Source organism: Capsicum annuum, chromosome 12 (assembly GCF_002878395.1).
Source record: "Capsicum annuum cultivar UCD-10X-F1 chromosome 12, UCD10Xv1.1, whole genome shotgun sequence".
NCBI lineage: Eukaryota > Viridiplantae > Streptophyta > Magnoliopsida > Solanales > Solanaceae > Capsicum > Capsicum annuum.
The window spans coordinates 141,929,593-141,954,914 of NC_061122.1; positions in this window are offsets into that span (position 1 = coordinate 141,929,593).

Here is a 25,322-nt window from a genome sequence, read left to right on the forward strand (position 1 = left end):
TATCCCTCATGGACTCACCACTAAACACCTGATCATGGATGATGCAAAGTCTCTTATCCTTATACTAGAGATCTCAAATCTGCTCAAATAGTGAGGACCTAGCCTTTACACAAGCAAGAATCCTCTTAGGATATGAAATATCATCTCACCATCATGTTGGATAAGGACTGAATGTCCAGTTCCAATGGCCTCAGAGAAATTAAAATACAATCAGAGCTACCCATACTCACTACCTACCAGCTCAAGGCATCTGCTACCACATTCACCTTGCCTAAATTGTACAAGATTGACATATCATAATACTTAAGAAACTCCATCCATCTATACTGCCTAACATTAAGATCTCTCTAGGTCATAAAAAGTTACAGACTGCGGTCATTTGTGAAAATCTCATAATGCACACCATAAAGATAATACCTCCAAATCTAAAGTGCAAAAACTACTACTGCAAACTCTAAATCATGAGTAGGGTAGTTGTACTCGTGAACTTAAGCTGCCTCAAAGAATAAGAAATAACATGACACTACTGCATTAATACACTACCTAAACCAATACTAGAAGCATTACAATACACAGTGAATCTCTTACCCATAATAGGAAGATTCAAAATAGGAGCCCAGGTAAGGAACTCCTTGAGCTTACCAAAGCTCAACTCGTACTCCTCTGACCATCGGAAAATAACCTCCTTTTGAGTAAATCTAGTCATAGGTGCTGAAATAGTAGCAAAACCCTCGATGAATCATCTATAATAATTGGCCTAGAAAAATTAGTTGTCGTTCTCGATCAGAGATGTGGGCCTGGACCAATCACGAATAGCCTCAATATTTGCTAATTCCATCATAATCCCATCCTTAGACACCATATGCCTAAGGAACATCATTGACTCAAGCCAAAACTCATACTTAGTGTAAGACCCGTAAAAATTTCAATGAATTTATTTGTTACCTTCCCACATGTGTAATGTCAATTTTGACTTCAATAATGATCTAGGTTGTTTTGGAAAAGCTTCAGAATTTTTAGAAAGGGTTTAGAGTTATTTTGGGACTCGAGGCAGTAAGCCTCTACGTTAGTAGCGTGCCACACTACTTACCCTCCATGATAAGGGCATTTTACAGAGGCTAATCTTCACAATAGAGGCATGCCATGCCGCTATGTAATTTTCATCCAGTTTTTGTTTTTTCACTTTGGGTGAGGGGATTTTGATCCCTTTACCCCGGACACAACTTTTAAACATAAAATTGATCCATTTTCTTCAGTTTTCAAATATCAAACACTACACTTTTCTTCATTAACTCTCCAACCAAGAAAATTCAAATGTTTTACAAAGAATTAACCATCCAAGCTGCAAACTTGATTTCTCTCCAAATTCCTTGGTATTTCAGGCACGTTTCTCATTCTTAACATGAGTTTTACATTATGACATTTATTTAATCATTATATATTAGATTTAATTGATGAGTTTGAAATTAAGTTGAGGGCTTTTGATTGTTATTCCTTGAATTGATTTTTCCATGTTTTTAGTAGATTATCTATGCTTTTAGGACTAACTAGATGCATTGTTATGGAGATTTGAATGGGGAACTTGGGTTTCCCAAATTGATGGATTTTTGGCTTGGTATTGCCATTAACCTCAACCCACTTTGTGAACTTGGTTTTAAATATGAAAATTCACATAGCTTAACTTACCATTGAAATATCACATTACATTAAAGGATAAATGGATGATGAAAATTATTTTGGAATGCCTTTAGTGGAAATAGTTTGAATTTTAAATGAAACTAAGGAGTTGAATGGTTACATAAATTATGACATAATTAAATTAGCTTGCTAGCATAATTGTATGATGATAAATTATTAGAAAATGCCTTAATTAAGACTCCTTGGTTAATGGTTGGGTATACATGTAAATTATTTTAATTTGGGTTTAAAGGGAATTGTGTAGCTCACTATGAAGGTGTAGTCCCAAGAAGACCAACACTGAAAACCATATTTGCCAGCGTGGGGGTCTATATGACTGTGTGCTTGGTGCACACTTTATATTTTCGATGACTATCACCTTGTTGTCTTTACCCCTTTCTCAATTTCCTCTATTCATGTGACTAACATATACTAGGACCCTTTCAATAAGAGGAGCTGAACCCATATAGCCATGGGTGCCTTTAGGATGGAGTGAGCTACATAGTTTAGGATATTGGATTAAACTCTTATGTTCAAGACCCCTGTCCCTATCCCAATATTATATTGATATGTATATAAATGTTGTGCATGTGGTTTTTACAGGATTTTGGAGATGACATTATTTATCACTTTCCCCTGCATTATATGCTAGTGCTTATCTCACTGACCATTCTTAGATACTACATTATTTCATACTGTTGGGTCCAAGGACTTTTTCTATTGCTCTTGTATAGCATTAGATTATTTGGCATTCATGTGTATATGCTGTGTAGTGGTGAACCTCCATTTTTTAGATAGCCCCATCATTTCATATTTTCTATATTGTTTAGAATTTCATTTTGGATTCTTTTGGCCATAGTTGGGGGCATGTATCGACTTAGTTTGGTATTCTAATTTTATAGGATTTTTTGGACAAGTGTTGGGATGATTGATCATTTTTTTTACTCTTGGATTTTGTAACACCCTTAAATTTTGAGTATTTTTATTTTAGGCCTCTCCGTGTTCAAAACGTCGATTTTTGACTTAAATTGTAGATAGGTATGTTAAAGGGGTGTCCCTAAGGAATTTTTGAATGGGATTCAAGATGTTTTTAGGTCACAGAGGCAGTAAGCCTCTGCAATATTGATGTGGTATGGAGGATAGATTCCATGGTAGACTTCGTGACATAGAGGTTTGTCTCTGTGTTAAGGTCTGCGCCACAGAGTTTAGCCTCTGCGATAAGGCCTGTGCCACAAACCTATGTAAAAATATAGCTATATTGTTTTATTTTAATTAGAATGAGGGATAATAAGGTCCTTTCGCTTATAAATGACCTCTAAACACTATATGAGTCAATTCTCATCAGTTTTCATAACACAACATTGATTATTTTACTCTCAAATTCAAAACCCCAATAAAGCATAAGGGTTTCAACTTATGTTCATTATTCAGGTTCCAAGTTCTTAATTTTTCACAAATCTTTGTGTGTCTAGGGCATCTTCCTCTTTCCTAACTATTATTTTATCAAAAACATATGTTTAGAATTGTATCCATGTGATCTCATTAATATTTTGAATATAGGTTGAGGGCTTTGAAACATTATTGATTTGATTGCTTTTCCTATGGTTTACATACGACTGTTCATGCTTTATTCATGGTTTTGAACTTCTGGGGTGGATGAGCACGGTGAATAAACTTGGGGACTGTGATTTTCCCCAATTTATGAATATTGACCATTGATAAGATAATGACCCCAATCTCATATTGTGAAATTGGTTTTGACTATAAAAAGTATGCACAGTGAACTAATCTTAAAGTATTACATGATGTGGAAAGCTAATGAAGCATAATGATTTTTAATTGAACCTTATGAGGTTATGTAATTCCCAAAGCTAATGTATAATTATGTAATTCCCCAAGTTAATGTATAATTGAACCAAGGGGGTTGTGAAATCCCCTAAGGGATGATAATTAGTTTGGCATATTGATGTTACCTTGCAAGTGTAGTTGGTATGATGATACCAATAACGTATGCCTAAATATGTATTCTAGTTTAATAAATGGGAATGATTTAATGGGGCTTAAAAGTGGGTTGTGTAGCTGGTCCGTGAAAGTTGCAGCCTTGAGGGACCAATACTAGAAACTATATTTGTTGATGCAGAGGTCTAAATAGCATGACAGTTTGAGTCCCCTTACTTGTGATCAGGTGGTTCGAGTCCACCTTACTATCATTATTATGTTATTGGGAGGTTTGAGTCCCCAAATTATTTTACATAATTGGCTACTTAAGTCACCTTAGTATATGATTGGGAGGTTCAAGTCCCTCGTGGATATATATGAGATTATTGGTTGATTCGTTCAACTACACACATTGGGGCCCATCCAGGGGGTGAGATCTGGGTTCATATAGCTCGTGGGTACTATTATATGATAGTTAATCTACACAAACTAGGTTAAGGTTTTAAACGTCTATGTTAAACCTTGTTCCCTACCCCATTATATGGTATATATATGTATATGCATTTGATTATGTGCATGGAATTGGAATGATTTTGAACTTTTTATCATGGCATTATGTTATCCTATATCCTTGAGTTATATACTAGCACTCCAACTGCTAACCATCTTAGAATGCTATATCCCCACGTGATGTAAGAACTAGCCATACTTTTACTCCTCATGCACAGTGACTTGGTGATTGTGGGACAACTCGTTAGTCAGGCTAAAGTAGTGAGCTTCCATACTTTGGAAGACCCTATTTCGTTTTTTGGGTTCCATTATGTATTAACTCTTTATCATGGATTTGATTTTGGCCATAGTCCGGGGCATGTCCCGACCAATCTATCTTTGGTTTTATTAGAGGCTTTATTAGAGAGTACTGTAGATATCGGATTGGTTATTAAACTTGTAGACTTGAGATGCCTATCACGGCTAGGCCCTGGTTTGGGTTGTGACATATTTTATTTGATTCATCTATCTTATTCACTATTTTTGGTTGGCTTTTGCTGTATTCATTTATTATGTTGTAGAGGTTAGGCTAAGTGGGTGGTCTTTGGCTTATGGCGGGCTTGAGATACCCATAACGATTAGGCCCTGGTTTGGGTTGTGACAAGCTCAATATTAGAGCACAGTTTTGGGTCTTTGGGTATCCACAAATCCATATTGAGTAGAGTCCATTTTATGGGTGTGTAGTGTGCCTCACTTACAAGGGGGAGGCTACAAGGCATTTAGGCATGTTTCCCTTTCTTCTGTTATATTTCGTGCTATAAAGTCTTGTTGCTATGAAACTTCTCTAACTCCTAGCTTACTTACATTTCAGATCATGCCTCCCCAAAGGTCTAACGGTTGTAAAAACTTTGCTGTAACCTTTGTCCCACCTGGGGAAAATGTGGAGGGAACTCGCCTTGTGTATAAAATGCAGACCCGATCCAGGGTCCCTTCTCCTGACTGTACTGCTCCACGTGGGGTTCCACCAAACCCTACTAGTCCTCCCCGAGCTTTTTGGGCTGGTGATACTCTTAACCACCTTAGGGAGACATCTCCAATGCGGAGTTCCATTAGTCTACTCAAATGCTTGCCCAACTGGTGGCATCTCAGTCTTGTCGGTCTAATTATGTTAGTTCGGCTATTGGTTTATTTGAGGTCACTCGAGTTTTCCAATTTATAAAGTTAAATCCCCCAACCTTTACAGGCTCTAAGGTTGAGGAGGATCCTCAGGGGTTTATAGATGAGATAGAGAAAATTTTTAGAGTGATGCATGCTACTGATTCATAAGGTTTAGAGTTTACTTCCTATCAGTTAAAGAATATTACTTACCAGTGGTATGAGGAATAGCAAGAGATAAGGGGTGATGATGTCAAGTTAGTAGTGTGGGATGAGTTTTCAGGTAACTTTCTTGATCACTTCTTTCCTTAGGAGCTGAGGAAAGCTAAGGCTGAAGAGTTTGTGAACTTAATATTGGTTAAGATGTGTGTTAAGAAGTATGCCTTGACATTGCTACAACTGTCCTGTTATGCCCCGGAGTTAGTGTCTGACATGAGATCAAGAATGAGGAATTTTCTTCTAGTTTGTCCTATGATTTGGTGTTAGAGTGTTATGGGCTATGTTGAATAATGACATGGACATCTCCAGACTGGTGGTTTATATGAAATTGGTGGAGGATGAGAGAAAGAACCAGGTAGAGATGGGACAGAGGTAGAACAAGAAGTTTAGATATTCAGAGTAGGGTGTAGGTCAATAGAATAGTGGGATATTGGTAGACAGTGGACCAAGAGGAAGAATTGGGGAAATTCATATTTGATGGCTAGTGCTCCTTATCCTAAGCCTTCAGGTGATTATTGTTTTTAGGCTAGTAGTGGTCCTAAGGAACAAGGTGCCCAATCTTAGTTTAGTAAAGCTCAGTTTGCCCCATCTTACCCTCCATGTAGATTTTGTGGATAGCTTTACCATGATTATTTTGAGAGGAGGAACTTGTGTTTCAATTATCGTCAGCCTGGTCATATGAAGAGAAATTATCCTATAGCTAAAGTTGCCACTAGAGCTAATAAGGTCCTGGTCGCCACTTATTTGGCTTCCGCACTAAAAGGCATGACACGAACCGACCGAGGGCCTTGTCTTAATGGGAATCCTAAGTCTAACCAGGATCGGGGACCGCCCTCTATTACCCAATCCAACCACCATTAGCATACCTTAAGCCGACTAATACTGAACATATAACAAGCTAGCATAATTGGACAATGACTAAGTTTAGGATAGGTCTATTCCTAGACCAACCCTACCAAGTCATCCCTTCCACCAAACCATACTAACCATACCAACAAGCCAAACCAATACCGAACCGAGGGCCATAAACCAGGCCATAGCCAAATGAGTTTCAAAACACTATATGATTACAACAACAACAAACCCAGTTTATTCCCACATTGTAAGGTTTGGGGAGGGTAAGATGTACGCAGTCCATACCACTACCTCTGTAGAAGTAGCAAGGTTGTTTTCGATAGACCCCCGAATCAAGATAGGGAATAGTAATCAAATCCAAACAAAAAGATAACAATACATAAATATGCTAATTACAAAATAATAGTGAACAGAGGAATGTTAAACAAAGAAGAGTAAGAAATTGTAATACAAAATGCAACAAGGTAGAAAAAAAGGCTTAATAAACCCACCAAGTAAAGCCCTACCCTACCTACCCAACTTGGCGTTATCCTTCTAACCTACTATGCGTCCTCCAGATCTTCTTGTCTAGGGTCATGTCCTCAGTAAGCTATAATAGCTCCATGTCTTGCCAAATAACCTCTCTCTAGTATTTCTTTGGTATACCTCTACCTCTTTAAAAGCCATCCAAATAAACCTTCTCACACCTACGAACCAGTGCGTCCGTGCCCCTCCTTATGACATGCCTAAACCATCTCAATCTTCCTTCCCGTATCTTATCCTCTACTGAAGCCACTATCACCTTCTCCTAAATAATCTCATTGTAAAATCTATCACCCCTAGTAAGTCTACACATCTAACACAACATTCTTATTTGCACCACCTTCACTTTTTAGATGTGAGAGTTCTTTACTGGCAAATGCTCTGTGTCATACAATATGACCGGATGGACTGCCACCTTGTAGAATTTGCCTTTAAGATTTAGGGGCACCTTCTTATCTATAACACCCCTGAGTTGAGCTTTATTTCATCCATCCTGCCACAATACAGTGAGAGACGTCCTTATTAATCTCACCATTCTCCTAAATCATATACCCAAGATACTTATAACTATCCCTCTTACAAACCCTTGAGAATCCAACCTTACTATCACCTCGTCTTCCTCCCTAGAGCCATTAAACTTAGATTCCAAATATTCGGTCTTGCTCCTACTTAACTTGAACCCTTTCGACTCAAGGGTCTGTCTCCACACCTCTAATCTCAAAAGAAAATACAATGGAACAGTGAGAAATTATGTCCAAGGATGTCATCCCCAATGCCAATACCAATATTAAGGTCGACACTAATACCAATCCTACCTATTCCAACCCATAGAAGTACCATAAAGACTCTAACCAGAAGAGTAAGAATATTTGTTTAGGACATACCCCAAACCATAGCCAAAACCAATATCCAGAAATAAATCAAAATGTCTAAGAATATACATAATATCAACTAAAGACTTCCAGAAGAATTGAAGCCCACCACTTCAATCGAATAGCTATCCCCGAGTCAATCAGTCCCTGAGTCAATCACTATGTAGCAAGAGTAGAACGGCTAGTTCCTGCATACCTTGGGTGAAGATGGGTTAGTGAGTGAACTCTAGCATGAACTTAGGATTAAGATAAAATAATGCCATTTGTAAAATCGAGTAAAACTATCTATATGCACACTAACCATATATATATGTATATCCATTCCAGGAAAGGGAACCGGATTTAGCATGTTAATAAAACCTTTACCTAGGTTGTGTAGCTTTGTCATCCTAAACCACCCACGGGCTATATAGGTTTATCTCCCCTTGCTGAAAGGGACCCAGTGCGTGAAGCTGCACGACCAGGGAATAAAACTTGGGATGACTAGTACATCCCTTAAATATAAAGTGTGACATCATGCACACGGCTATCGAGACCAACCTCACATATGCAAATATGAGTTTCAGGTTTTGGACCCCTTGGGACCTCTACCTTCTATGGCTTTGCTACACACCCACCATTATTGCCCAAGTAAAGCCATTACCAAGAAACCAATCAATCCATTAACCATTTATTAACCAAGGCCATTAGTAGTGGTATCGCCATACAAACTATACTTGCAATTTTTGTCTATAGCCAACCATATATGTATTTAAGGAATTCCATGTACCCTTCATGATTTCTAATTTGCCATGAACAATGGACACCAAGGCCTTTCCAATCAATTTAAAATGATTTAAACCTTTCATGTCATTTAGGTTTCCATTACCAAGTTTAAACCATGCATAAGTTCCATTGAAAAACCAATTTTATAGTGGAAACATTGTTAAAGGAATTTTATCAAACACATTGGGGGCATAGTATTTCGAAAACCAAAGTACATTACCAAAGAACCATTCATATGTAAAAAATTATCCAAAACTACCATTAATACATATAAAATCATAATTAAGACATGGGACAACCATAACCAAGCATTTATAATCAAAACCCCCAAATCACAGTTGAAACCCCAAAAGCATACAATAATGAAATAATTAAAAACATTCATAAAAATCATGACTTAGTTGGAACTAACAATGAGGGAAGATAAAATGCCTTAATTTTCAAAGTAGATGGAGAGAATCCACCAATAGATCCCCAAAATTAGTCTTCTAGTTGAAACCCTAGCTTCCTTGCCCCAAAGCACTTTGAAAGAATTCTAGAGTATTTAGAAAGAGTTTTGAATTGTTAATGAATATAATAATAGGGTAAATAGCCTCCCAAGTAATTTATAAGTTGTGGGACCTTATTTGGGAAAGTGGGTAAATGACCAGACTATCCCTACTTAAGTTGCACATAATCCCGTAACAGGGATACGACTGACCCTCTTGAGTCATACCCTTTGATATGAGTACCCACCACTCATATCCTAGGCCTTAACCCTTTGACCTAATACTTTCTAGTGTATGACTCATCCTACCCAAGTCGTATTGGCAACATATGATCTATGCCCTTCACTCTTATCCCTGGTAAGATAAAATCACAGAAAGTTTGAACACTGTCTACCATAAGAGTCCTAGGAATGACTCATACCCTGGCTTATAGCTCCTGGTGAGCCACTCACACTCAAATCCAACTTATGTTACCAAGTCTAAGGTTAAGTGAAGGAACCAAATAATCTGTATCTAACCATACGACTCGTACCACTAAGTCATACCTATTCCAATGAATAAAATTCATCCACCAACCAACACTGGTCAGCATACGACTGGACTATACCATTTGTACCCCAACATACGACTCATACCCACAAATTGTATTAATTCGAGACACCATAATTTTAGGAAATTTTCTAAGGTACAAAAAATAAGGTATTTTAACGTGCCACTTTAAGTACCGACACTGGCTGTAATTATGTCTATGCACTTGTTACTCGTTGGGAATTTGAGGCATCACCAGATATTATCACTAGTTTGTTGTATCTCTTCTCTCGTGATGTTTATTGTTTGCTTGATTCGGGTTCTACCCTATCTTATTTGACCCCTTATATGGCTATGAACTTTGGTTTTGGTCCTAAAAATATTTTTGACCCTTTTTTAGGTCTACTTAGGTGGGTGATTCCATTGTTGCTAAAAAAATCTATAGGGGTTGTGTGATGTCCATTTTCATAGGGAGACATTGGTGGATTTGATAGAACCTAATATGGTGCACTTTGATGTAATCTTTAGGATGAATTAGCTTTATTCGTGCTATGATTCTTTGGGTTGTAGGACCAAAAAGGTCAGTTTCCATTTCCCTAATAAATGAGTGGTTGAATGGGAGGGGAGTTCCTTAGTACCCAAATGGAGGTTTATTCCTTATCTTAAAGATCAGAAGTTGATTTCTAAGGGGATTTTGTATCATCTAGTTTGGGTTAAGGATTTTAATTCTAAAAATCCTTCTTTGCATTCTATCCATGTGGTTATGAATTTCTTAAAGTTTTTCCTGATTATCTTCCTAGAATTCGTCTCGATATGGAAATAGATTTTGGAAATAATCTTCTATCGGATACCCGTACCATTTATATTCCTCTTTATAATGTGGATCCAACTGAACTGAAGGAACTGAAGAAGTAGTTAAATGATCTTTTTAATAAAGGTTTCATCCATCCTAGTGTTTCTCCATTGGGTGCTCATTTGCTTTACTTGTGAAAGAAAGATAGGTCATTTTAGACTTGTTAGACTATCTCAGTGGAATAAGGTTATGGTGAAACATATTTACCCTTTTTCATAAGATTAATGATCTTTTTGACCAGCTTTAGGGTGCTAGGTGCTTCTTTATGATTGATCTTTATTTGCTCAACCATCAATTGAAAATTAGGGAAGTTAATATTCCTAAGATTGCTTTCCAAATCTAGTACGACCATTAAGAGTTTTTAGTTATGTTATTTGAATTGACTAATGCTCTAGATACTGTCATGGATCTTATAAGTCGATGTTCGGGTAGTTTTTGGATTTGTTTGTTATAGTCTTCATTGAGGATATTTTGGTGTACTCTAAGAGTGATTAGGATCATGCCAATCAACTTTAAATTGTGTTGCAGACTCTCAACAACTAGAAGATGTATACAAAATTTTCTTAGTGTGAATTTTTGCTAAGTACTATGACCTTTCTTGGGTATCTTGTTCTAGTGAGGGGATCAAGGTGGATCTACAAAAATTTAAGGTAGCTAAGAAGTGGACTATACCCACAAATACAACTTACATTAGGAGCTTCTTGGGTTTGGCAGGCTACTATAGGAGGTTTGTGGAGAGTTTTTTTTATCTATTGTTATCCCGCTGATGAAGTTAACTTAGAAAAAGGTTAAGTTTCTGTGGTTCGATACTTGTGAAGGTAGTTTTGAGAAGTTAAAGGATAAGTTAACTTTTGCACCTATTTTGGCCCTACCCGATGGTACTTAGGGGTGTGTTGTATAATGTGATGCATCTCGTGCGGGATTGGGATATGTTTTGATAAAGCTTAGTAAGGTTGTAGCCTATGCTTCCAAGTAGCTTAAAGTTCATGACAAGAATTACACGACTCATGATCTATAGTTTACAGTTGTGGTCTTTTCTTTAAAAATCTAGTGCTATTATTTGTATGAGGTGCATGTGGATATTTATTCAAACCATAAGCGCTTGCAGCATATGTTTGAATAAAAGGAATTGAAACTCAGGTAGAGGAAGTGGCTTGAATTACTTAAGGTTTATGACATGAGCCCTTACTACCATCTAGGTAAATCTAATATGGTTGTTGATGCTCTTATTAAGTTATCTATAGGGAGCTCATCTCGCATTGATGAAGAGAAAAAAAGGGTTGGTGGATATTCATAGGTTGGCTAACTTAGGAGTTCATCTCTTAGACTTAGATAATGGTGGAGTGATTGTTTAGGAGGTGTTTAAATATCTCTTGGTGTTGAGGTGAAAAAGAAATAGGATTTGGACCCCATACTTATAAAGATTAAGGATGATGCGGGTCAGCAAAAGGTTGTGACATTCGAGATTAGAGGAGATAGAATCGTAAGGTATCAATAAAGGTTGTGTGTTCCTGATGTTTATGGGCTGCAGAAAGGATTTTGACCAAAGCTCATGAGTCTAGATATACAGTTCATTCGGGTTAACCAAGATCTATCATGACTTGAAAGAAATCTACTGGTGGAATAACATAAAGACAAATGTGGGAAATTTTATGGTTAAGTGTATAGTTTTTCAACAATTCAAGGTTGAACATTTGAGGCTTAGTGGTATTTCCCAAGAGATAGAGTTGCCTATATAGAAGTAGGAGATGATTAATATGGATTTCCTTATGGGTCTTTCAAGGTCTTGCAACCAATATGATTGTATTTGGGTCAATATGGATAGAATGACTGAGTATACTCACTTCTTGCCTGTGAGGACTAACTACTTAGGAGAGGATTATGACAAGTTATTCATTCAAGAGAGTTAAATTTCATGGAGCATCGGTGTCCATTATTTTCGATTGTGGTACACAAGTTTTTTCTTATTTCTGATATTTATTTCAGAAAGGTTTGGGTACTTAGGTGATTGAATTCCACCCTTAAATGGATGGACAAGCAGAGCCTACTATATAAAATTCGATGATATGCTAAGGGTCTGTATGATTGACTTTTAGGGTAGTTTGGTTGACCATTTGCCTCTTATTGAATTTTCTTACAATCATATTTACCATTCTAGCATTCAAATGGTTCCTTTTGAGGCTCTTTATGGTAGGAGGTGTAAGATTCCTATTAGATGGTTTGAGGTAGGTGAGACTACGTTGTTTGGTCTTGACTTTGTTCACCAATCCATGGAGAAGGTGAAAGTGATTAGAGAAAGACTTAAGACTACTCAAAGTTGCCAATAGTCTTATGCGGATGTGAGGCGGAGGGAGTTGGAGTTTGAAATAAGTGATTGGGTGTTCTCAAAGGTTTTTCCTATGAAGGAAGTCATGAGATTTGGGAAACAAGGGAAAACTCAATCCCCATAACATTGGTCTATATTATATCTTAAGGAGAATTAGGAATGTCCCTTATGAATTAGATTTACCAATGAGTTTTGCTTCTATTCATTCTGTTTTCCATGTGTCTATGCTGAAAAGTGTGTGGGTGAACCTTCTTTAATAGTGCATGTCGAGGACATTGGTGTTTCAATTCCTTATCTTATATAGAAGTCCCAGTTGAAATATTAGATAGGCAAGTTTGTAGATTGAGAAATAACTATATATAGCTTTCGTGAAGGTTCATTGGAGAAATCAAAAGGTGGAAGAGGCTACATAGGAAGTTGAGGAAGATATTAAAGCCAAGTGCCCATTCTTATTCCCAACATTGGATGAAAGTTCTTAAGGTATTAGTTTTGTTTTCCTCTTGTTGCATTCAAAAATTTTCATTTGGTTCTAACGTATTCTTGTTGTTATCGTGCCAAAAATGTCCTAACATCACATTCGGGGACAAATAATCCAAAAGAGGGGATAATATAAGACCCCGCAAAAATTGCAATGATTTTATTTTTATCCTCCCGCATTCGTAATGTCAATTTTTGACTTAATTATGATCAGGGATGTTAAAAAGGTGTTTTGGAAAAGTTTTAAGATTTTAAAAAAATGGAACTTGGTAGTTAAATGGTTACATAGATCGTATTGGAATAATTGAATTAGCTTTCAAGCATATTGTTATGACGATACTATGTTATAAAATGCCTTAATAAAGACTCCTTGGTTAATGGTTGGGTTTATATGCAAACTATTTTAATTTGGGTTTAAAAAGAGTTGTGTAGCTCACTATAAAGGTGTAGTCCCGGGGGAACCAACACTGGAAACCACATTTGCCGGCGTGGGGGTCTATATGACCGTTTGCTTGGTGCACATATTATATTTCGGATGGCTATTGAGGCCCTTTCATCAGGGGGAGATGAACCCATAAAGCTCGTGGCTTCCTTTAGGAAGGAGAGAGCTAGACAATTCACGCTAATGGTTTAAACTCTCATGTTCATAACCCTTGTCCCTATCCCGACATTATATTTATGTATATATAAGTTTTATGCATGTGGTTTTGAATGGATTTTGGAGATGGCATATTTTATATTTTCCCCTGAGTTACATGCCAGTACTCACCCAACTTACTATCCCTGGACACTGCATCATTTCATGATATAGGGTTTGACACTTTTTCTGTTGCTTTTGTGAAGCATTAGGTGATTTGGTATTCCTGTGGATATGTTGTGAAGTAGTGAGCCTCTATCTTTCAGAAGGCTCGGTCATTTCATTGTTTTTAATATTGTTTGGTATCTCATTTTGCATTCTTTTGGTCATAGTTAGAGGCATGTACCAACCTAGTTTGGTATTTTGGTTTATAGGCTTTTGGGTACAAGTGTTGGTAGATTGGTCATTTTGTTGACTCTTGGATTTCATTTGATTCATTTATGTTATTCACTATTTTTTGTTGGCTTCCACTGTATTTATTTATTGTGCTCTGGAGGTTAGGCTAAGGAGGTCATCTCCGACACATGGTGGGCTTGAGATACCCATCACGACTAGGCCCTAGTTTGGGTCGTGACACTTAGAGAACTTGGTAAAAAGAAAATGATCTCTCAAAGTCTGGAGCACTACCCTCAGATGCTCCGTGTGTGCCTCTTTACTCCTCGAATAAAAAAGGTTGTCATTGAATAACAAAATCATGATGGAATCCAAATAAGGTCTAAACACTCGATTCACCAAATCCATGAACACAGCTGGGATGTTAGTCAACTCAAAAGACATCACTAGGAACTCATAATGAATATAACGGGTCCTAAAGGCTGTCTTCAGGATATCCTAGGCCTGAATCCACAACTGAAGGTAACCACACATCAAGTCAATCTTAGAAAACACCACTGCACCCTCAAGCTGGTCAAATTAGTCATCATTGCGAGACATAGGAAAATGGTTCTTCACTGTCACCTTATTAAGCTGCCTATTATGAATACATATATGCATGAGACATCTTTCTTCTTCACAGACAACACAGGAGCTCCCCAAGGAGACACACTCGTTCTAATAAAACCCTTACCAAGAAGGTCCTGAAGTTGAGAATTTAGATCCTTAATCTTGGTATGAGCCATATGGTAAGGTGCTATAGAAATAGGTCAGGTGTCAGGCTCAAGATAAACAACAAACTCAATATCATGGGCAGGAGGTATGCCAGGAATATCAATAGGGAAAACATCAGGAAACTCACGGACTTTAGGAATAGAGTCACATGACGAACTCTCCAGAATAATATCATGAATAAGTGTGATAAGACTCATAACCTATCGACGCGAGTCTCCTATCACGAACATAAGAAATAATCCCCATCTACTTGGGACTAACTTCTCCCTACCACACGATTGGGGGTATGCTGGGCATGGCTAAGGTAATGGTCTTGGAAAATAATCCATGACCGCATGATAGTGGGATAACTAGCCCAAGCCCAAAATCACATCATAATCTACCATGTCCAAATGAGATCTACATGAGTATAAATTATTTGAATAGTCACAACACAAGATCTGAAGACCCAATCCACAACTAAAGAATCAACCATGGGAGTAGATACACATAAAGACACAAATAACGAATCCTAAGATAACTCTAACCACGGGGCATAATAAGAAGACACATAAGAACAATTGGATTTTGGATCAAATAAATCAAAGGCCAACTGACGACACACTAAAAATCATACCTGTGATAATAGCATCCAAATACTCAGCCTCGGGCCTAGCAGGTACTGCATACAACTAACCATGCCTGCCACCTACTGGGCTCCTGACTGATCTTCTACCTTACCAGCCTGAGAACCTCTATGAGCACTTTGTGGACCATCCTTAATACCATGCATACCATCTCAAATTAAAGGATGAAATGCTCTAATAGGGGCAACACTCTATGCTTCAGTAACAATCGCCCTACGACTAGGCCACTCACACGAGTAATGTACAAATGCTCCCCAACTATAACAGTCCCCATGAGATATTAAAAACCTAGAAGTTTTAGTTTATCTAGAATAACCACCATGATTAGAATAATCAAAAGATAAAGCGCTTAAATAATGGCTGCTACCTTGATTAGGGTGATCACTACACAAGACTAACCCCCGTCAGTAATCTGGAGCACTGCCTGAATAGATCTACTAGGCTGGATCTAAGGCTGATACGATGGCTGTGGATGGTATCTACCTTGAGAACTGCTACCTGTGAATTGGGAGCTACTACAGCTCCCAGTGAAACTGCCTTAATACTGAGGCCTCTTATCGTTACCCCCTTGGGACATGATGCATCTCCTCCATCAACTCAGTGTGGTCAGGCACCTCATCAAAAAACCTCCCTGTAGCAACCAAACTTTGAGTGGACATATAAAGATGAATTCTCAATCCTCGAACAAAGAAATGAACCCTCTCATACTCAGTAGTTAGAATAGAAGTAAAATGCCTAGCCAACTCATGAAAATAAGCCTCATACTCCACAATTGTCATGGATCCTTACTCCAACCTTGAGAATTGATCCCTCAAATAATCTCTAAGACTGCGGGCATATAATTCTCTAAGAAATTCTTAGAGAACTGAGTCTATGTAAAAGGAGAAGATCCAGCTGGCCTAGAATCAAGATGACCTCTTCATCTATGTAGATCTGCCAAGTCCAACTAAAAAGTAGTGTAATACACACCATGAGTCTCAACTAGGCCTAAATTGTGGAGTCTATCCTCACAAGCAATCAAAAACTCATGCCTGATGCACCAAAAACCCTAGGCGGAGCCACTGTCAAGAATATGCCTAACTGTCACAACCCGAGACTACCCCTAGTCGTAATACGGTGCTTAGAACCACAAGTGATCCCAAGATAACCCATGAACTTCTATGATACTTAAGAAACTGATTTATAATATATTAAATAACTATATTTGTAGTATAGAAACATAATGATAATGAAATCTGAATAAGTATGTTAGTGATAAAATTTACAATCTAATAAATCTGAAGAGAGAAATGGAAATTACATGACTAACTTTGACTGACATCTATGAGGCCTCTACTATACTGACTATAGGCGGCTGGGATATGCCTCCAACTACCATAATCAATACATATGGAAAATCAAATTACAATGCAGTACATGAACTAAATCTGATTGGAGTCCCCGAAATAGGAGAATTCATCACTTGCTGGCTAGAAGCAGCAACTGTCTGATTATGATGCGTATGCTATAATTGGTACCTACATTATGAAACAATGTAGTACATCGACATATATGTGGATCAATACTTATGGAATGTACTGAGTAAGTGAGGATGACTACATAAGTAAAATTGATTTCATACGTTATCTTAAAACAAGCATGTTAAGTTCAAGTAAACTCACCAAGAGACTGAAATAAATGAAAAGCTGAAGTGTCTTAAAACATGGGTAACAAACATAATCTGATAAGCTGGTGATCACTACACATAGTTTCTAAAAATCTTTACTATTGTAGGATAAGTAGAACTAAAATTAGGATATGGTAAAATAGGAGTACTGTATGTAAATCTCATGTTAAGCTGAATATGCTGTAAAATCTGTATTGAGGATCATGTATGGATACTGAACATGAAAAATTGAGTTGTACTTAGTCTAAATAACTGGACTGGAATTATGGGATGTTGTGCATATGAGGTAATAACTAACCGAACAACATGAGATAACTGAACATGAATGCATAAAAACTGTGACATCTGAGAATACAAGACCAAACATAAACATGTTTTAGAAATAATCTTTAAATTGAGAGACTGGAATTTGATAACTGAATAACTGAGAATCTGTACATTTGGTAAAGCAAAGGTGAACTAAAAATACACTGAATACTACATTGAGATGTGGGAGCTATCATATAATTGACATAAACCATGTTAGCTATCATGGAGTCCAATGTCTGATCCACGTTGAGGGGGGTGTTCTATCCTTTCCATCGGAGTAGAACCTGAACTAGCGTGATCACTAAATTGAGCCCATATTGGGTAATAAGAAATACTCTCTGGCGAGGCCCCTAGCATGTAGTTTTTGGGGAAGTGGGATGTCGAGAACCCACACTTCCCACTCGATGCTAAATCCTACTCCCAACTAAAAGACACTAAATTACTAACTAGTGCATGCACTGATAACTAAAAATTGATAAGCTCAGGTCATTTTATTCTGGAAATACCAGTACATGCATAACCTTGAAGAATTCATAAACATGTGAACGAAAATATTTAACATGAAATAAATATTGGTGAGTTTATTATAAAAATGATGATCTAAACATAGTGATAAAATCATGATTCTAACTTACTTGTTACTCAAAAACGCAATTATGTAAGAACACATTGGTATCAGTTGTTCATAACCCACCAACACTGAATAAGTATATAAAACGATATCAAACATGAAACACTGTGATAAGTGATTATGGTTCAAAAACCCAAAAGCATAGACATTTCATCAAACACTTGGGAATCATGGACTTGAACATGGGAATGTCTTAAAACATGTGAAAACAACATGATTACATGACTAAATTCACAATTCTGTATTATGACATGAAATTTAATTGAACACAACATGGAAAAATTGAAACTAGAGATACGAGATAGCTAATCTTTTCATGGGATCATACTAGGACATGAATTGAGTCAAATTATTAAGGAGAAATATGATTTAAATGCATCTTGAACACATAGAACTTCATAATAATGAAAAAATCCACACTTTAATTGAAAAGAAGTTTCTTGGGCTCCATGGGTGAAAGGGGACCCATGGATGAACCTCCACATACCTCACTAGATGAATTCTTGAAGATTATATTCCTTAAGGATTTCTTAAACTTGAAGCTTGAATTCCTTGGTTTCTTAAGAGAGGGATTGAATCTTGCTCTTGGGAAGAAGGGAAGGGTTTTGGAGTCATATACTGATTTTTTAGGTGTGATAGGAATGGGAATAATGTGTTTAAAAACCCTTATAACATTTAAGAGTGATTAGGGATGGTTTAGGGGAGTGAAATGACTTCAAATCCCTTGAGTTAAGTTAAAACGAAGCACCTTTGGCACTATGCAATGACCCAGGCGATGCCCAACAGATCGCGCAAGCAAAGGTAGGCGTCGTATGGCCAATCACCCATCCCTTTAGTGGGCGTAGCATGGCCAATCACACACCCTTTCCAGTGGCCCTCTACGATTTGTCAGGTGATAACGACCCTTTGCAGGGCCTTAACATTTTGCTCCATTATTAGATTAAGGCAAAATCAGTATCTCTGGAAAGCTAATTCAATTATCTACAATTGGGGGGTATTGAACTAAAAAATTTTATGTATATAAATATTCAAAGTTGACCCTTGTTGAATTAAATACCAAACTTTAGATGAATTAAAGTCTCTTAGCTCAACTTTGTTCTAAGTGATTCCTATGAACATTTTTCACCTCGAAAGCACTTCAGACACTAGGATAAATATCATGACACATGAATTCAAAACTAAATCATTGGATTATAGTTTACATATGTAAGAACGACGCTTTAAAGTCTAGACCAAAAATGCAGAGTGTTACACTAACATCTTCTACTCCTCAATAGACATAGCAGGCTGGGCAATCACTGGCTGAGAAATATCAGCTAAGAAACTACTAGGATAGGAGGGACGTCAACTCTGGGAGCCGCAAACTATAGGATGTACCCCACCTTAGTACCACTCTGATATATAGACTATGCACCACCAACAAACCCTAAAAACTGAACCAAAGAATCCCTGATCATTAAAGAAGAAATAATCCCCCGTGTAGTCTAGGATGATCCTTAGCCCATCGCTGGCTGGGCCGAAATAATATCTCACTTTACAGTGAGAATAGGGTACGGTGAAGGGCCACTATCTTGCACAATAGATGGGGACATATATCAAGGCTATCCATGACCTCTGGGTCATTTACAAATAGCAATAGGATCCCTATGCTTGATCTCAAAACCCTTCTCTCTTTTAGAGGTTGCACGTGTCCTAGACATCTGTGAAAGAGTGAAACCAAAAAGATTCCTTAGAAACCAACTCAGACACTTAGCATGAAATAAGTGATAAAAATGTAGAACTCCTAAGAATTTCCTATAGTCCTAAAAGATAAGAAATGGAAATCATCGTTCTGATCTGTGAGATTGTACTAGACACTTGCTCTTATACCAACAAAATAAGTGAAACCTAGGCTCTGATATTGATTTTTTACGACCGGATTTATGAGTCAGGGTGGAACCTACTAAATCCCTCCTGTAGGTAAGCTAAACCATAGCTTGGAGATGATTGCAATGGGATAACTTGGTGGAAAATGCCACAAAAAGGGTGAATTAGACAATATAATTCATAAATAAGCAAGGCAATTATAATTGTCTGAAAAGTACCCACAACATAGAAACCATCCTACAACTTGGTAGAGTCAGTACAAGAGCTACTATAACACAGCATAAGTTCAAGAATAGACAGTATAATCTATCTCAAAATAAAAGACTAAACATAGATAAATAGAAGGAAAAAAAGAAAACTCTGACTCCAAGAGCTTACCCTATCTCCAAAATACACGACAACATGATCCTTGAATCAACGACATCAACTAGTACTCGAATCTACACCAAAAAGGTACAAAAGTGTAGTATGAGTACCAAACCCACGGGTACTCAGTAGGCATTACCAGCTATTTAAGATAAATCATGATATAGATACGATAAGATGCAGGATAACATAACTAAGTCAAGAAAAAGGGCAAACCTAGAAGTAACTCCCACCTTGCTATATACAATTGGTTAAATAAACGAAAATAATAAAATACATACCATGAAATTATAACTACCAAATTGGACTCCATAAGCCATTAAATACGGAAAAATAAATAACCCAACCCAGGACCTCAGAGACTGGAGGGTACAATCAAGGAAAACATATAACAAAGCTACCTTAACCTACCAACCTTCATGTTATCACAAGGAACCCATGATGAATGCCTAAAATACACTGCCAATTAAAGATAAAATGGTCGTTATCAAGTAAATTAACCCAACTCAGGTTGGGGTTGAACCTATCGAGAATACATGGACATGTCTGTCTAGTTTGGTGAACTTAGCGAACAGTAAATAGAGGGTTTGTAGTAGTAATCTTGAACAAGTAACTGAACTCGAAACTTTGGTTGTAAACAGTCAGAAATTAACATTAGGCTTGTGTTCCCCCTAGATTCTAACTTAGTAGGATTCTCGTGCTCAATCCAATAATCAAACTACTGAGCACGTAGAATTTAGTCAGTTGGGTATCACCAACAATCTCTCAACATACTTTGGTGAATTTCACTTATCTCTTCTTGGTCTCAGAGGGTCACCTTACAAACCCTAACCTTACACCCCAGTTTCAACTATCTCATCTCAATATTAAGTTGATTAGATGTAAGTTAAGCATCTTAAGTGGATAATAAGGTAAGCTTCTTTTGACAATTAACCCCAAATTATTGTTGTGATCTCTTTTTCCTAATCTCTACCCCCCTCTTGGGTTCGTAGAGAATACAAGTTGTATTATAATGTTTATAACTATTAAGGAAGCAATTAATACGAAGAAAACCACAATGCGTGTAGCAACAACTATATAAAAGGATTGAACACTTCCCCTACTTTGTTAATTAGCTAGGGTACCCACAACCCTAACTAAGGGAATTTGATGCTCATGTATGTAATATAATCAAATGAATTCATAATTTAAGACATACAAACATTATTGCAATAATCAATGGATAAAACCTAAAATCTTTAACTGAATAAACAACCAAAATCAATACAAAGCAATCCCAAGATCAAATTCAAATCCTGGAATCAAATATATGTTTTTAAGTGTATAGAGTGCATAAACTAACTAAAAAGGTCAAAAGAGTATATATAGGTTACAAGGAAACCCTAAAATAAAATCCCAAATGAAAAAGGAAAACTAAGGTTAGTGGCAACCTATAGACCGTAGGTGGAGCCTACATACTATGGGTGGCCCAAGTAGGTGACCCCCTCTCCTTAAATAGCTTATGAACTCTTTGGACTTCGCTATTCCAAAACCTATTCTATCACCTACGAACCGTAGGAGCCCCTTTGTATGTGACAAAATCTTTTTCCTATACTTCTAAGCCACTGGACTTCCAGTTTTTGGTACATACGTTGGAACCTATGTGTAGTAGGTAGTACCTATGGGTTGTAGGTTCCCAAGTAAGTAGCCCAAAACTTCAATTTTCATCCTTTTTTTCAATTTAGAATCCAAACCTAGTTTACTACAAAAATAACAAAAAACTCATATCTAACAAAACAACCTAAGTAACTTGAATATTTTCACCATTTCAAGCGTTGAAAGTGCTATGAATCCATATCATATCAACTCTCTCAACTTAGAACATTTGCATGTCCTCAGGAAACATAACGCATCAAAACGAAACAATGATGCTGGACTAGGAAAACTCTAAGCTATCTAAGGCAGTCAATCAATACTTTAAGCTCAAACTCATTACCCCTCCTATTTCAACAATTCAAAACCAACTGTGTGTATACATAAAGCATAAAAATGTGACACAAGGTAATCAAGGTATGGCATAACATTAGTAATATAAAAACATGCATATATACAAGTTACACCACCCAGACAAGTAAGCAACTAGAAATACAACCCATGTGCCCTCACAACAAAGAAGTCCCATTCAATTATATGGAATAATATATGTCAATGAGGGGATGGTCAAAAGGCACTCAAACTCAAAAGAGAATTTCCACCAATGCATATCAAATACCATAGCTTGCCCTTATTTTCTTTACCTTAGTTTTCAGACAGTTAAGTTAGGATAACTGTAGGACTATTTTCGGTTTTTAATGTAGGATTGGGGGATGCTATGGTACATATGGATATATTTAGTAACTAACAGTCCTTGGGGATACACTAACTTTAGGGTCCACTCAACCAATTCTTTTTTTATTCCACCATTATTTCTCCCATTTTAATCTTTTATTGCACATTCAGGTTGGGTGTGGTTTCTTATTTTCTTTTTTTCTCATGTTTATTTTTCTTTATCTACCATACCCATCCCTACTATCTTATTCTCTTATTTTACCCTTCTTCATATCCACTTTACATTATGTACCCCAATGATAGCCACCCTTGACTTAGGCGATTTTCCTGAGTTAATGTACGTAGTATCCAAGGATGACTAGGGCCAAAATAGGTTGATTGTAAAATAAATAGTATGGTGAAAGGTGTAACAAGAAAAATAGGCTACACATCTTAAAAAATTGGGATAAAGGGATACTTATTCAAACATTGAAGATCATTTAAGATGATCCTTTCCTAACTGACTACCCTATAACCTAGGCAAGACTAACTGGGAAATTTCAAGTTTTAACACACAAAGGAAACTAAGTAGCATCTCACACAAATATGGAGCAAAGTCACATCACAAGCTACTGCCTATTCAATTCATGGACAAGTTAGCTATGCTTATTATGTCCCTAATCCTAGTGCCATTATAAAATCCACAATAGTCATACATATATACATTCACACAATTATAACAACAAATGTTTTGAGGGGTATCATTTTTCTCAAAAAGAAATAGAAAAAATATATCAACTCCCCTAAATACTCAAAATCTCCTAATTAATCAAAACCAAAACACAATATGAAACAAAATACATCACAACACAAAATTAACATAGACATGCTAATTCTACAACCATACCACAGCCAATAGAAAAATAAGCACAGCAAAAAAAAACCACGATAGCTATGGTATACCTCATCCTCAACTAAAAGACTGCACACTATCCCTAGTGCATATGAATAATGTAAATCAAGGGAATAAGGACGTACCTAGGATGTACTAGGTCTCTATATCTGGATTTTCCCCATGTGGAGGTATATCAACTGGTTTAGGCGGTGTACCACTAGAGGATGCACCTGCAGCTAGCTCGACACGCCTTTACCTATCAGCAAAGTCAGTCTCTCTCAAATCATATCTGGACCATATTAGGGCCTTCTTAAATAATATATCGGGATCCTAAAACTTAACCTCTCTGCCTCTCTTGGTCCCAACTATGGGGACCATCTCCTTATCTTCCACAAATAAGTCAATACGTCTAGGTCCATGTAGTGGTGTTGACATAGCAGCTGGAAGTATAAAAAGAAGGATGAATAGAATAGTGCTTTAAGTGAGAGAATGTATCCTTTTCTTTAACATGGCTACCTCCTCTTTAATATCATCTATATTAAGCGCCTTAATCTCACTGAATGGGGTCGACACTCAGCCCTCAAAAGTATATATATAGTTATATACCTTAACTCAAAAATCTGACATTTCAGCCCTGTGTTTAGCTTGTAATCTTATCTCTATCACCTCAAGTATCGTCTAGATCTAAGGCTAAATTTGTCCATAAAATGATGCCACCTCGGCATCAACATTCTCTAGCCGGGTGGTGATAACTCTCTTACTATCTACTAAGCTGTGTAAGAATTCACACGATACAAAAACCATACCTGATGCAGCAACTATAGTAGATGGGAGAGAGGGCAATACAGATATCCTAACTGGCTTTGAGGAGGAAGCTGGAGCTGAAGTGGATATGGCTAGGGTCCCCTCTCCTTGTGTGCTCATCACAGGGACCTCTCTCCACTCCTTTATCTTAAAATCCAAGCTAACACCTGCATAAATTCCATTTATAGTAGTAGGCTCTGTAAGAACTAATGGGCCCTCAAACTTGGATGTAATAACTACCAGAGGCAAACGAAACCTCCTAGTAAGGATTCAGTTACCCAACTTCATGATCATACCATTTCGATCAAAGCCTGTTACCTCTACTGCATATCACACTAGGAATTTCTAGCATACTGGACTTATTACATAACAACAATACCAAACAAGGAAAAAGTAGTGTAGTAATCTCCATAAATGCCCTGTCATTCATTTCATATCAGTGATGGCTGCAAAATCAATATTATAATGAACAACTATACTTGTAAGTAGCTCTATACTATGCCAAGTAAGCAAGTTGACTAATGCAGTCGGATATAATCCATAATTCACTAAGATCCACCAAAACGATCACGACCTAAATTACCCCTTAGTAATGACAACGATGCTTACGACCATGAGGGTCACAAGCTAATCCATGAATTGATACCTACTGTGAGCACTAAATAAATAGTAATGAAATACATAAGAGAAAATAAACTAACATAGTACAAAAATCTAAATACTGCAAAATGCATCAAAGTATGTCTAAACAACTGATAAAATACTAGAAACCAAATGTTTAACCAAAATGTCTAAAACTACTAAGCAACTGACTGACTGTTTAACCGATTGTCTGAACGTCTGAAAGCCTCTAAACTGACTGAAGAGTTGATGGGATAGACCCCCAACAAACTTCTACTGACTAAATAAATTAATATACTGAAATAACTGAATAATCATAATATGTCCTCAATAGATAAGGATTC